The sequence below is a fragment of the Lontra canadensis genome, unplaced genomic scaffold (genome assembly GCF_010015895.1).
Source record: "Lontra canadensis isolate GAN:19392208 unplaced genomic scaffold, GSC_riverotter_1.0 scaffold11, whole genome shotgun sequence".
In the NCBI taxonomy this organism is placed as follows: domain Eukaryota; kingdom Metazoa; phylum Chordata; class Mammalia; order Carnivora; family Mustelidae; genus Lontra; species Lontra canadensis.
In genome coordinates, this window is record NW_022631005.1 from 4,329,801 (window position 1) to 4,345,391 (window position 15,591).

The window sequence follows — 15,591 nt, forward strand, 5'->3', positions numbered from 1 at the left end:
GTTTTAAATGGAATTTCAAAAGATGATTGTTCCAGCCTGAAAAAGAATTTATTTTTTTTTATTTTATTTTTTTTTAATTTATTTGACAGACAGGTCACAAGTAGGCAGAGAGGCAGGCAGAGAGAGAGGAGGAGGAGCTGAAAAAGAATTTAAAAAACAACAAAGGCAAACTTATTTCCAAAGTTTAATTTGTGTTTTTACATCTAATGCTTTCTGCATGCTTCTTATAATGCCCCTGTATTCTTTACCCCTATGTTTAATGCCGGCCTTGGGTCCTTAAAACGTTTTTTCTGCTTTAAATCTTCTCTTCTTGTATAAACCTGGAGATCCACAGACCTGTACCCCTGGGGCTAATAATACATAATACGTTAATCAAAAATTAAAAATTAAAAACAATTCTCTTCTTAGCCATGGCAAAATTTGTTTTTGTGTTTTTTGTCTTTTATAGTTTAAATCTCTGGACCATGAAGAAAGTTAGATTCCGGAAACTTGCTTATTTTTCTTGATTTTCCCCTTGGAGATTCACATTATCAGCCATTACACTTTTTCCAATCAAGTTTTCAGAAGCTTCTAATGATTTTAGATCTGATTTAACTCTTAATTGCTCCACATATTTTAAAAGGAAAGCATCTTTTATTTTATATAACTAATTAGACTCGTATACGAGGTACGGTTTTTCAGGGTGTCCCTGCTATAAAGTCTGTTTGTTTGTTTGGTTGGTTTTTTCTCCCAGCCTCCAGTCGAAAATACTTCTTTATCCACAGAGTTTCAGAGCAGAGTTCCTCCCTCTTGAAGCCTTTCCTGAGAATTGCCTGCCTACTTTGGTGTTCTTTGTCTTATTTTTCAACCTCTAGTTCTATAATTATCCCATAGTAATATGAATGCTGATCTGTCTCTGCATTAGACCATAGTGTGTAGCAGGTAGGGAACTTATTTTGAACTCCATAGTGCCTAGTGCATTGTCTACTGCAAATAAAGTGCCAAATAAATATGTGAAGAAATAGATCTTTATATATTAGACTCAGCTCATGTGTTCTGATCCATATAAACATTTAAATTTTTATTTTGGACAAGCACATTTGAACAAAGAGAGCATCTCTTCAAATGTAAGAGTTTATACATTTGTTTGAGAAATGGATTGCCAAAGCCTTTATTCAAATATAGTTGCTTCTGGTATCCTGGAACATAGTTTCTCAGCCTTAGCATTGTTGACAGTTTGGGCCAGATAATTCGGTATGTGTGTGTGTGTGTGGTGGGATACGCTGTCCATTGCATCAAAGCTATTCAGCAACACCCTTGTTCTCTACCCACTAGACTCTAATAGCATTTCTAACCCCAGTTGCGATAATCAATTATGTCTCTAGACATTGCCAAATGCACACCTTGGTTGAGATATACTACCTTAGAAGGATAACTATACCAACTTTGGGTCAATTGGTGAGTACCTGAAGAGTTTTTAAACATCATTAGAAATGTAATCCTATTAACTCTGTGAAACATTTCACTTTTAAGTTTTAATTGCCCTTTTATACTTCCAATTAGCTCACAATGTAAATTTATCTTTAATATTTACTTAAATCTTTTGAAACCAGTTTTTCAACATGTATTTCAATTATACATATTGTTATAGTTGTCTATGGCTTCTTAGACAAACCGTCTCAAAACTTTATGGCATAAAACAAAAACTGTTTTGTTATATACATGATTTTATGAGTTAGGGATTTGGACAGGGCATAGTAGTAGTGGCTAGAGATGCTTAGGACAGCTCGCTTGAGCCATATGTATGGGACTTTGGCTCTGCCCACTGGTTGAGTTTCTCCACTTTCCTCCATGTTGCTTCTGCTGGGGCTAGAAAGTCCAAGATGCCTCCTTAGCTTATGTGATTGGTGTATATGGAGCAGGGTGGTTGGAAGCGTGGGGCTGGCTGGACATCTATCTCTCCATGAAACCACAGTGCTTCCTTACAGCATGGCAGGCTTAGGATAGTCAGACTTTTTACATTGTTCCTAGAGCATATATTTCAAGAGACCTGGACAGAGGTCAAGGACCTAGTGTAGCAAGGATACCCTGGTGATGAGGCTTCCTATGACCTACTCTTAAAAGCCCTGGGATGTCACTTCTATTGTATTTTATTATTTGAGGAATTCAGGAAGTCCAGCCCAGATTCAAGGTGAGGGGAGTAGAGAAGGGGGATGAATGGACATTACTTCTCTTGAGGGGAATGAAATATATATATACAAGATGGGAAGAAATTGATGGTGGCCATCTTGCAAACAAGCTACTAAATCTGCCCAGGTTTGTGGCAGCTCAATTCTGAAAGTGGACAACAGAAGACAAATAATCCATTCAGATTCCTAGGATATTCCTTCACTTTGGACAACAGCTTTCTTTCCTCTCTGTCTTTTGTTGACAATTAGAATTTGGGGTCCTACTGTAAAGACCTTCCATTTTGGAGAAGGCATGCTAAGCTGCTCATTTATAAAGTTTTGCTATAGTTCTTCCAGATATCTTTCAAGAAATAACATATTTCATCCTGGGGAGGCATAGTAAGCTGAAAATTTTCCTTCTAGAAGGATTTAGTCATGATTTTTGGCTTGTCATAAACATTAACCATAAACGTGTTTGGGTCTCCATGGTGGTTTGGTAGGGAGGGGATATGGAAGGAGACAGGTCTGGGTGTAAATCCCAACTGCACCACTATAGGGCCTGTGGTGAGTTCCTTCACTTCTCTCATCCTCATTTCCTTCTCTGGAAAGTGAGTGAAGTAATGACTGTCTTGAAGGTTTTTATTAGGTGTTGATTATTGGGACACAATTCTCCACAGGTCCGTGTTTTTGCACCTCTTACAGGCACTAACTGCCTTTCTTCTAGACTCTCTTTTGAAGATTGATTGTATAGCAAACAGACCTGGAGGATAGTGACTCCCTTTGGGACAGAAGGCAGATTTCTAACCAGGATAATAAGACATGGTCTACCTCCTACACAGAAGCTAGATAAGCTCATTGTCCATTATAAAAGATTCAGATTTTGAGGCACCTGGGTGACGTAGTTGGTTAAGCATCCAACTTTTTGTTTTGGCTCAGGTTGTGATCTCAGGTTTGCGAGATTGAGATCTGCATCAGGCTCTGTGCCTGGTGTGGAGTCTGCTTGAGTTTCTCTCTCCATTTCCCTCTGCCCCACTCCCTGTACTCTCTTTCTCTCAAATAAATAAACAAATAAATCTTTTTAAATATATAAATAAATATTAAAAAAAAAAGGATTCAGATTTTATCTGGGTGGCTCAGTCAATTAAATATACTCTCGATTTTGGCTCAGATGATGATATCAGGGTTGTGAGATGGAGCTCCATGCTGGGTGTGGAACCTGCTTAAGATTCCCTTCTTCCGGGGCGCCTGGGTGGCTCAGTGGGTTAAGCCTCTGCCTTCGGCTCAGGTCATGATCTCAGGGTCCTGGGATCGAGTCCCGCATCGGGCTCTCTGCTCAGCAGGGAGCCTGCTTCCTTCTCTCTCTCTCTGCCTGCCTCTCTGTCTACTTGTGATCTTTCTCTGTCAAATAAATAAATAAAATCTTAAAAAAAAAAAAAAAGATTCCCTTCTTCCTCTGCTCCTTCCCCCTCCCTCTCTATTGAAAAAAAAAAAAAAAAAGATTTCCTAAGCTTGGAGTTTCTTAGTTTCTCAACTCCACATATAGGAGTAAGGGGACCTTCTTGTGGACATTCAGGCTTAAGGAATTTATGCAAATGATTTGTTTCTGACCCAGATGTCCATGCTTTGAGGTTGAATCCTAAGACAGGGAGGGAGTTAGCAGAGTCTTGATGTTTCTCCTACTCACTCTGCTCCCTCTACTCTTGTCTCTTGCACTTTCTATTCAACTAGACATAGAGTGGGGTCAGTTTTCTTAGGCTTCCACCTCCTTTGTTGATGGGATCTCCCTTATATAAAACATCATGGTGAGGATTACCAACCTAATCTCTCTAAAGGAGATATAAAGGAATTTAGAGAATCCTTTTGTTCTCTTCTTCCCAAAAATGTTGCTAAATTTTGGTGTCGAAAGCTGAATGCTAACATTCTGTTTTTCCTCTTTGCATTCTCATTTGAACAATTCTAAATCTCCCTTAGGCAAACTCACTGGCAGAATGAGAGAAAGATTAATATAAGGAAGTATAAAACAGAAAATCTTATGAATTTTTTAATAATTTTTTTATTTTTTTATAAACATATAATGTATTATTAGCCCCAGGGGTACATGTCTGTGAATTGCCAGGTTTACACACTTCACAGCACTCACCATATCACATACCCTCCCCAATGTCCATAATCCCACCACCCTCTCCCTCCCCCTCACCGCCACCCTCAGTTTGTTTTGTGACATTAAGAGTCTCTCATGGTTTGTCTCCCTCCTGATCCCATATTGTTTCATTTATTCTTTTCCTACCCCCCAAACCTCCCACGTTGCATCTCTATTTCCTCATATCAGGGAGATCATATGATAATTGTCTTTCTCTCATTGACTTATTTCGCTAAGCATAATACTCTCTAGTTCCATCCACGTTGTTGCAAATGGCAAGATTTCATTTCTTTTGATGGCTGCATAGTATTCCATTGTATATATATTCCACATATTCTTTATCCATTCTTCTGTTGATGGGCATCTAGGTTCTTTCCATAGTTTGGCTATTGTGGACATTGCTGCTATAAACATTCGGGTGCACGTGCCCCTTCGGATCACTACGTTTGTATCTTTAGGGTAAATACCCAGTAGTGCAATTCCTGGGTCGTAAGGTAGCTCTATTTTCAACTTTTTGAGAAACCTCCACGCTGTTTTCCAGAGTGGTTGCACCAGCTTACATTCCCACCAACAGTGTAGGAGGGTTCCCCTTTCTCCGCATCCTCGCCAGCATCTGTCATTTCCTGACTTGTTAATTTTAGCCATTATGAATGTTTTTTGAAAGTCCTCTCAAAATTATTGTGGAGTGATTCCTGTTTCCCCCTAATAGAATCATTCTGTACATTGTCAAGTTTGGTAGTACTTTGGTAGTACTCTTTGCCCAGAATTCTTCTTAGTAGAGTTAGCTATTTTAAATCCTACATTTCTATCTCTTTGAGAAGCTCAGGGTCTTCCATACCAGGTAAAGGAACTGAACTCGCAGAAACCTACTGAGCCTTCACCAACACATTCCTATACATATTTCTACCTACATAGCTCCCTCCAGCCATATCTGAGAGCTGAAAGATAACCTCTTTTACATCTGTGTATGTATTCATATTCTCAATGCCACAGTCAGTTCCTCTAAGCACACCTTAGATTGGTTGAAAAGCAGCTGAAAGAGAGAGTACCCTGTCTGGCAATGTGAAATAGTACATTTTCTTTCTATTTTAACAAGTGTGCAATTCAGAATTTTACCAGGATGAAGTTGTATTAATTTTTCCCACTTATGTGTGGTATTCAAAGTAGAATTAACATTGCATGGGGGTGAAACTTTCTTTATGGACTCCAAACTGCATTCTTTTTCTGGGCCTAAAGCAAACAATTCATTTTTTTTCACAAGGTGGAGATGGGGGAGGTCAGGCAAACAATTCATTTTTTTTTTTCACAAAGTGGAGATGGGGGAGGTCAGGCAGTCCATCCACCAACAACACTGAATCACCTTCTCCATTGTCTGGTAACCAAAAAAAAAAAGCCATTTGAGTACTTATTATTGTTCTCAATTTATCTCAATTCAAAATATTGATCATTTACTAAGCAATTAGCATGGGCTGAGAGCATTGTGTGGAATATTAAATAAGTACTTGAAGTCTATAACCTTGTTGGGTCAATTTGACACTTGAATGGAAAACAATATAAAGCAAATTAAAGATTGTGCCCCAATACACAGTAAACCAAAAGAGATGAAAGCGTGTATCTATACAAATACTTGCATCCTAAGTCCATAGCTCCTTTACTTGGAATAGGCCTAAACCTAGAACAAGTTATATTAGTTACCGATTGCCCTGTAACACATTTCTCCAAAATTTAGTGACTTAAAACAACAAACATTTGTTATTTCATAGTTTCTGTGGATCAGGAATTTGATAGCCACTTAAGCTGGGTGGTTTGGGCTCTGGGTCTCCCATGAGGTTGTAGTGAAACTATAAAGGGGCTATGGTCATCTGAAGTGTGGATTCAAATTGGAGGATTTGTTTCCAACATGGCTCACTTGAATGGCTGCTAAGAGGAGACTACAGTTTCTCATTACATTGCCTTCTCCATAGGACTGTTTGAGTTTCCTCACAGCATGGCAGCTGGCCTCCCCCAGAGAAGATGATCTAATAGAGAATAAGGAGGAAGTCTAAAATCCTTACATGACTAGTTTCAGAAGTTGCATGTTATCACTTCACTTCTGCTTTATTCTATTCATTAAAATTGAGTTGCTAGGTCCAGTCCATATTGGCAAGGAGAGGGAAATTAGACTCCACTTCCTAAAGAGGGTAGTAGCAAAGAATTTGTGGATTTACTTTAAAACCATCACACAACCTAAATGTCCACCAACAGGAGAATCCCTAAAGAATTTCTTTGCATATCACACAGTGGAATACTACTCCACAATAAAAAAGAATGGAGTTTTGAAACATGTAACAATGTGGATGAATGTCAAAATAATTGTGCTAAGTGAAAGAAGGTGGACACAAAAGAAGAGGTACTGTAGGATTTCACTTATATAAACTGCTAAAAACTGCACACTAGCACACTAAGCTATCTATAGAAATATAGAAAATAGATCAGTGATTGTCTACGGACCGGGTTTGGGGGAATAGAGCAATGAAGGGATGGAGAGGGGATTTCAAAGGAACAAAGGAACACAAAAGACTTTTGGAGGTGATGGATATACTCATTGTCTTGTTTGTGGTAACAAATTTAGAGATATGTCAGTATGCCCACATCATCAAATTTTAGGCTTTAACATGTGCAATTTATTGTATGACAATTATACTTAAATAAAGCTCGAAAAAAATTTATGGTAAAGACAAAATTTTTTATGTTCATATTCCAGTTCAATTTCCTAGAACTTTATTTTTTAGCTCTGTCTCTTTAGTCACCAAATGTAATTAATAAGTATGGGACTTTCATACCTTACAAGATAGTTTTTGGCATGGAAGGAACTTATTAACCTCTCTTACATCTGTGTATTCTTGTAACTCAGCATTTATCAAGGCAAAGTAGAAGTGAGTACTGAAGAAGAAAAAACAGCCCTGGATTCCAGCTAGGCCATGCTGTTTTCTTGCAGAACATTTTCACCAAAATCATAAGAGATCACTCTGTGGCTAATTTACCTAATGAATTAAAACAAACAAACAAAAAAACAAAAACAAGAACATGGTGCTAACCATAAACATAGTCACACGTCCCCCCTTTTTCCAGCTAATGTGAATGACTGCTGCTTTTTTACCAATCACCAATTCCATGTCTCCATCCTCCTTGGTACAATTATTGGTATTGTTAGAATATCCAGTCATGGAATTTCTCCCAGCTTTCTGACAACACCAAATCCAAAGCAAATTCCTGTTTCCTTGAACCTTCCTCAAATTATCTAACATGGGCCCAAATCCTACAACCTGTCCCTCAAATACTCTTTGAGATTCCCTTTTGTTCTCAATGGTATAAAGTCTCCCTGCTTGCAGCAAATAAGAAAGCCAATTGGGTTTGAATGCAGGTATATTCCTGGTGATGTTTCACTGTTGGGCATCAAAGCATTTATATATTTGATGTTTCTACTAGACACTAAAGACTTACAGATCTGGGACTTTTATCTATCTATCTATCTATCTATCTATCCATTATCTATCTATCTATCTATCTACCTTGGCACACCCAACACCAAGCATGGTGCCTGAGCCTGACTAGGCATGTTTGTAGGATAAATGAATGAATGTGTATTTTATGATTGAAGGCACGCCCTTTAACAAATGGAAGAAGCCGCTTTACTAAAACAGGTTATTTCTCATCAATGTGCTCTGCCAGTCAGCTACTGACTGAGTTTGCTTTTACTTGCAAAGGTGCTCCTGTGGTTTTCATGTTATTGCCTTTGGCCAATTCCCAACATCAGCGGTGCTTATGGCTTCATTTTTGAAGTGACAGTGGCTTGTATTGTACCTCCAGAGTTCCTCATGATCCTTACCATTCCCAGAATACACAGCTACATGGCCCACCAGGTGTGAGGATGCCATTATCCCAACTATATGTTACCAGAAATAAGTCTCAGTGGGAAAGCAGATTAGGACAGTTTAAAGTGTGGGAAAGAGAAGCTATGAAAAACTAGAAAGAAAATTGATTTCTAACTACAGTTAGACCTCATACTTGTTTTGACATCATGGTTGATTCAAAGTACAGTATAGTTTTCCTTTCTCTCCAGGATTTACTGCTATCTGTAGATTTCCAGAGGCCTCTCAAATATAATCTTAGGGATCTTCCTGTTTTGTGCTTTAGTAACATCCTATTCAAAGTGGAATAAAAAGTGCTCATTTTACTCACACCCTAATCTCAGTTTTGCCCAGCGTAGCAGAGTGGTTAAGAACTCAGGTTTTTGCATCAGAAAGACATGGATTGGAATCCTGGATCATCAACTTCCTGAACATGTGACTTTCATATCATTTAACTTTCTTCCATCTTAGTTTTCTCACCTGTGAAATAGGAATATCAACAGTAAATACACTGTAGACTTGGGCAAATGAAATGAGATAGTACATAAAAACCTACCTTAAAAAAAAAAAAACCTACCTTGGCACAGAAGGTATAAATTATAACTACCTATTAATGCAATTAGCTCATTATTTTTCATTAACATAAATTGCATTTATAAAAGAAAGGTGAAAACTGGATACTATATACTATGCAGGATTATGCTATATTATATAATACATACTATTTTATATATTATAACATATAAACTAAAATACAATGGTTTCTATTACAGGATTTAGACAAACTCATTATTTTAGTAATAAAAACTTCGCAAAACTGATTTATATATATCTTACCTGAAATAAACTTCTAAATTTTGAAAAATAAACTCTTTGTACTACCTATCACAGGAGGAATTTGAGTGATTAAACTGGAAGTCTTTCAAGGTTCCCTGTCATCAGAAAGAGAAGAGTGCTTGGGATAAACTGGAGCAGAACCACCCAGCCGAGCTGCTCTCAAATTCCTGGTCCACAGAAAACTACAAGACATGTACACCTGAACAAAAAGACAAGAAGGAATTCTGCTTCCATTCAGATGTATCCTCTGTCTGAAGCAACCAAGAAAGAAAGGAAAAAAAAGGAAAGAAGAGTAGGAAGGAAGAACAAATTAAAGAAAAAGAGACAAACAGAATGTATTTCCACTTTCAAGATGCTGGACATCAGGCCCAGGAAGTCAAGGATCACCAAGAGGCAAGAGATCTGTCACTGGGCTGGGTTGCTGCCCGCAGACGTCTGGGTTGTGGCAGAGACAGGTAGAATCTGGCAGACTCCCTTGAGGGGAGAAGATGAATCTGAGTCAGGAGACCAAGGCAGCTAGGGTTTCCAGGCCAAGAGTCCTGAAGAGGAGAACACCGAACAGAAAGAAAACCTCAGGGACGCCTGGTTGGCTCAGTTGGTTGAGTGGCCAACTCTTGATTTCAACTCAGGTCATGATCTCAGGATTGTGGGATCAAGTCCCACATCAGGCTTGTGCTCAGCACGGAGTCTGCTTAGGATCCTCCCTCTCCCTCTGCTCCTTCCCACTGCTCTCTCTTTCTGTCTCTGAAATAAATAAGTAAAATCTTAAAAAAAAAAAGAAAGAAAAGAAAAGAAAAAAGAAAGCTTCAGAATATCTACTGCATGTTCCCCTCCTGTACCCAGTGACTACTGACTGGGGCACACACCCAATAACAGCTTCAAAATACAAGAAACAAAACATAATAGAATGGTGAGAAGAAGTAGTCAAATCCACAATTTTAGTCAGAGATCTCAATACTTTCTTGATAATTGATAGAACACACAGGCATAAAGTCAGTAAGGACATGGATTATTTGAAGGATAGTACCAAACTGACCTGAAAATTGGGAAGGCATCACCCAACAACAGAGTAATACATACTATTATAAAGTTCAAGAATACATTTTCCAAGATAGATCATATTCTGGGCCTAAACCAAGTCTCAATAAATTTAAAATTATTAGACTTAAAGTCTGCACTTTGACCACATTGAATTAGAAATAAAAAACATACAGAACTCTATCAAACAATTGACAGCTGAATAATACTTTGAAATGACACATGGATTAATTTTTTGTTTTGTTTTGTCTTAAGTAGACTCTATACCCAATGTGGGGCTTGAACTCACCACCTGAGATCAACAGTTGGATGTTCTACTGATTGAGCCAGCCAAGTAACCCTGGATAAGGTTATAAAAATCAAGAAAAAATATAAAGTATTCGAACTGAATGAAGATGTGCTAAAACAGTATGTACATACAAACAAATCAACGACCTCTGCTTCTATCTTCAGAACCTAGAGAAAGAACAAATTGATCTGATCTTACTTCCTTCTTCTTTCAGAAGAGAGGAAATAAATGATATAAAGAGATCAAAATGAAAACAATAGAGAACATCAATGAAATAAAAAGCTGGTTCTTTGACAAGATTAATAAACTTGATAAAACTCCTGCCAGACTGATCAGGAAGAAAGAGTAGACACAGATGATCAATATTCAGGAATGAAGAAAGTGACATCACTATAGATTTTACAGATAATAAAAAGATAATAAAGGAATATTGTGAATAGCATTATACCTATAAATTTTACCTCTCAGGTGAAATAGAAAAATTCCTTGGAAGTTACAAACTACCAAAACTTTTTCAAGAAGAAATAGACAAACTGAATAGCTTTTAATTTATTGAAGAAATTGAATTTGCAGTTAAAATCTCACTAAAAAAATAACCAATCAAAACTCCAGGCCAAGATAGTTTCATTGGTGAATTTTTCCAAACATTTAAAGAAAATGTAATATCAGCTCTACCCAAACTGTTCCAGAAAACTGAAGAGGAGGGAATATTTCCCAACTCATTCTGTGAGGACAAAATTGTCCTGAGATCAAAAGTAGATGACGACGTTACACACAAAATAATTACAAACCAATATCCCTTATGAGCATAGATGTAAAAAATTCTAAAGAAATACTTGGAAATTAAACATATCAATACATAAAAAGGTAAATACATCCATACCATGTGGGGTTTAATCTCTGGAATGCGAGTTTGGTTTAACATTCAAAAACCAATCCTTGTAAATTATTGTATTAATAACATTAAAAAAAGAAAATCCATGGGATCATCTGACTGTAGCAAAAACATTTGGCCTGTTAGTTACCACTCTTACACAGTAACAATGATGTAAATTGTGAGATGTTCTCAAGATAATATACACTTGGCAGGACTGTGTGTGTGCGCATGTGTTTGTGTGTGAGTACGCGTGTGCACATACTTCTTTTTTTTAGTCTAAGATGCATATATCATGGTCCTTTGCCTTCAAATACTTCAGACTGTATTTCCTAAGAATGCAGGTGTTCTTTGCCATAACTACAGTACTGTTATCAAATTCAGCCAATTTAGCATTGGTAAAACACTTTCACTTAATATAGAATCCATATCCCAATTTTGTCACTTGACTCAATAATGTCCTTTATAGTATTTTTTCTTCCTCCAGAATAGAATCCCATATATGGTTAGGCAATGCATTTAGTTGCTGTGTCTCTTTAGCCTTCAGTTATCTGGAACATTTCTATATCCTTTCATTGTCTTTTATGATACTAACATTTAAAAAAATATATATCATCCCTCACCTGCCTTTTCTAAATGGAATATCCTGAGGGTTGACTGATATTTCCTCATTATTTGATTCAGTCTATTCTCTATTCCTCGCTGGGGTTGCATCCATCTCTGTGTATCACAAAGGCAGGCACACGATGTCCATTGGTCCCTCATAGCTGAGGTTATTATTTTGGTCATTGTGTCAAGGTGTTGAATTTCTCCCATAGGCAATTGCTGCTTTTTAGTCCTTACAATTAATAAGCAGTCTGTAAATGTAAATGTCTTATTTTTTATCAAAATTTCCTAGATTTAGTATTCATTGATGATACTTGCCTGATCCGATCTTTATTATAAAATAACGATTTTTGTACTCCAGGACTCCTGCGTTTACCAGTTGATATTCTGCTTTCTACTGGATGCAACAGCTTTCATTTCCCCTGTTCATTTGTATTGGTAAGAACCAATAAATTACTATTTCTTCAATGGTTTATAATTTATTACTTAATTATTTGATGGCTCTTTTACCCCCACCGTAACTCTGCAATTTGGTACCTGGGTCTGTGTGGTGTACCACATCATTTTCTACTTTCTGGCAATACGTTCCAGGCTCTTCTTGAACTTACCCTGCCCCAGCCCTTGAATCAGCCATTTCTTCAAGAAATGTTCCTTTGAAGGGAGAGTAGCACTAGGGACCTAGATCATAGTCACTATATTTTTATGCTTTTCCTATTAAGTAAAAACCATTTTAGTACTATTGGAGCTGGGTTACCTGAGTCTAAGGTTACCATTTGCTACTTCCCCTCTATTCCTTAATATTTTAAAAAGCTTAGTTACATTTATAAAATAATACACATTCACTGTTAAAAGGAAGTAAAATAATTGAAACAGACATGAAGAAGCAAAACAACCAACCAAAACCCCAAAACACTTCAATGCTCACCAACAAGTCCTTACTTCCTATAAACATTTTGGCTTATCTGCTTCACAACTGGGTGCTGTTCTAAAGATTTAGTGGGAGTAATCTTACTGACTAGATAAAATGTGTCTTTTTTATTCTGCTTTTTATTCTTGGGGCTGGGGGGATGGGTACATGGAAGGGTGGGAATGATTTCCCTGTGGGAAACTGATGGCAAGGCATGCACCCAACCCTAACCCTAGTTAAGTAGGGGTTTATGTTTCTCAGCCCTGGACCCATCCTGACATACAACTGATGGAGAAAGGGACTAAATAAGTATTTTGTATTCGAAGGAATGAAAGGCTAGGGACATAGCTCTGGGGGCTCTGAGGGGGTGAAAGGAAAGTGGCATGCTTTAACTCTATTAGGTAGTTAACAGACTGTTCCCCATGGATGTACAGTCTTGGTTTCATGTTGAGGAGCCCTAGGTGGTCAAAGAAGACACTGTGGCACAGCATGGTATGAATGGGGAGATGGCAGGTGCCACAGTGCTGCACTGACCATTGATCCCTCTGTATTGATTTTCTGCTTACTGCATACTAAGGATTCTTCTCATTCTTGAGCATCAGAAAGAGCACCAAGAGGTCATATGGTCACTCTCATAAGGAAGTCTCTAGTGGCTTTTGTACAACTTACAGAAGTCTCTCTTTATGGCACTTGATAATTTCTATCAGTAAAAGAATATAAACCATGCAAATCATGCAACCATACTTTTTTACCACTAACTAAGTTCCAGTCACTGTGCACATACTAAGGATTCAAATATAGAAAAAGTCTACCTTAGCATGTTTCATTGGCTTCACAGTATCATTGGCCTCACAGGATTTGTACAAAGTACTTTTGGAAATGGGAAAAGCGGCATGCAAATCAAAGGTGACAAGAGACACAAATTGGGGTGACCTAACAGTTCGTTGTTCTCATAGTGGCTGAGCTTGATCTATCTGCCATCTTAATTAGTCATATAATTTCTGCCTGGAATTTGAAATGAGAACATGGTTAGAAAACTATTAGTCATAAATCGTTGTGAGGTAAGGCTCTAGAGAGATCCAAAAGCTCTTGCTGCTGAGGTCCTTGGAGCTACCCTGCTTTCTTTTCTCCCCAAGGCTGAGTTATTCAGGTCTTCCTGAGATTTCTGGAAGGCATCCAGTATCCTTCCAATAAATCTTCTGTTTCCATATCTTAGCCACAATCCATTTCTGTCCCTTGAAACCCCAAGAAATTTGCCAGGCACTAGAGGTTTCAGAATAAAGGAAGCATTTGAACTGATACTTGAAGAATAAACATAAAGTTTCTAGGTAGACTTCTAGGCAGAAAATGTAGATTTTTTATTTCCATATTAGCTATTTGTCAGAACCTGGGTTATTTTCCTCCAAAATAGTCCCTTAGAATTTGATTGGTCAGGATGAACAAAAGGGACAAACACTATCGAGAATAAATATTTAAAGGATCTGAGAGAGATTATTTTGTAATAAAAATATCTCTTTTCTTCAGCAATCTACCTACTTCAAGTTCTTGAGCAGATGAAGGTAGAGATGTATGTACTTAACGTTGCCAGTTTAATACTAGTTATTTTGTGCCAAGAGACGTTTATATACACAAATTATATAAGTTTAAAAAATTATACTCTACATATCTAAAAATGGGGAAATTTAAACCACTTATTAACTGGAATACTCAAAACTGGTAATTTATTAGCAAACATGACCTGGAAACTCACAGAATACAGCAATCTACTATCTACAGTTGTTATAGAATGCTTAGGCAAAAATTTTGGCTCTAGAGAAGCTTATAAAATGGGTGATTACGTTAAGGTCTTATTTGTTTTCTATAGAGATTAGGAAAGCATGAAAGCAAACCAATCAATTGATTTATTTATCTTAATCAAATAAGAAGTCAATTAAATTGAAGGGAAAAAAGTCAGTCATTTAGATAAAAAATAAATAAAATCAATGTTGAGTTAAAAATTCCTTTTTGAGAGCAACTGGGTTGGTATAGCTAGACAGAGGTGCAGAGTTGAGGATAAAAAGATGTAAAGTTTTGATCTCAGAAACTTTTTAGCAAAATCCTTTTGCTCTGGTCATTCTGCTTAAAAGACAACTGAATATTTCTGCAGAGGCTTCTGGGGATTGGGAGGTAGAGGAGACAGGGAAGTGGAAAGGAATCCAGAATTTTATGTTTTCCCAGGGATACAATGGAGAGGTGGGAACTTACTCTCCTTAACAGTGTAACTTAGGAATTTGCCAAGTTAATCTAATTTTGCCATGTAATTCACAGATTTAAACACATCATCTCTCTACAGACTCTTCAAAGAAACCTCAGGATTTACAGATTTTTCTGTCTGAAGGACTTGGAGTATTTTCTGACCTAAATTCTTGGTCTATTGGAGATTACTTTGACAATTTCTTAAATTTAGGATTTGTGTGTTTAAAAACCCACAGGACTTCAAGGAGCTAACAAATTCTGAGGAGCCTCTTAACTGTGGGGTGCCCAAGTGCTTTGCTAACAGAGCAAGCAACTGTACAAATTTCATATTGAATCCCATCATAGAAATACAGCAGAGTACCAGATGAAATTAAGTGAGACATCAGCTATCCATACTCAAATAGATTATACTGATGGAATCAAGAAAAGTACTTGTCTTTAAATACTTAGAATTTTGTCTGTGTAGACACAAATCAAAGGAGTCCATCAGCATGGCTTGTCTTCAAAGCTCTCACAAGTAAATAAAACCCAAGTTAGTGAGATAGATATCAAAAGACTGGGATATCATTTTGTTTTTAAATTTTGTTGCTTTTAAAATTTACTTGGGAAGTCAAAAATTGATAATATA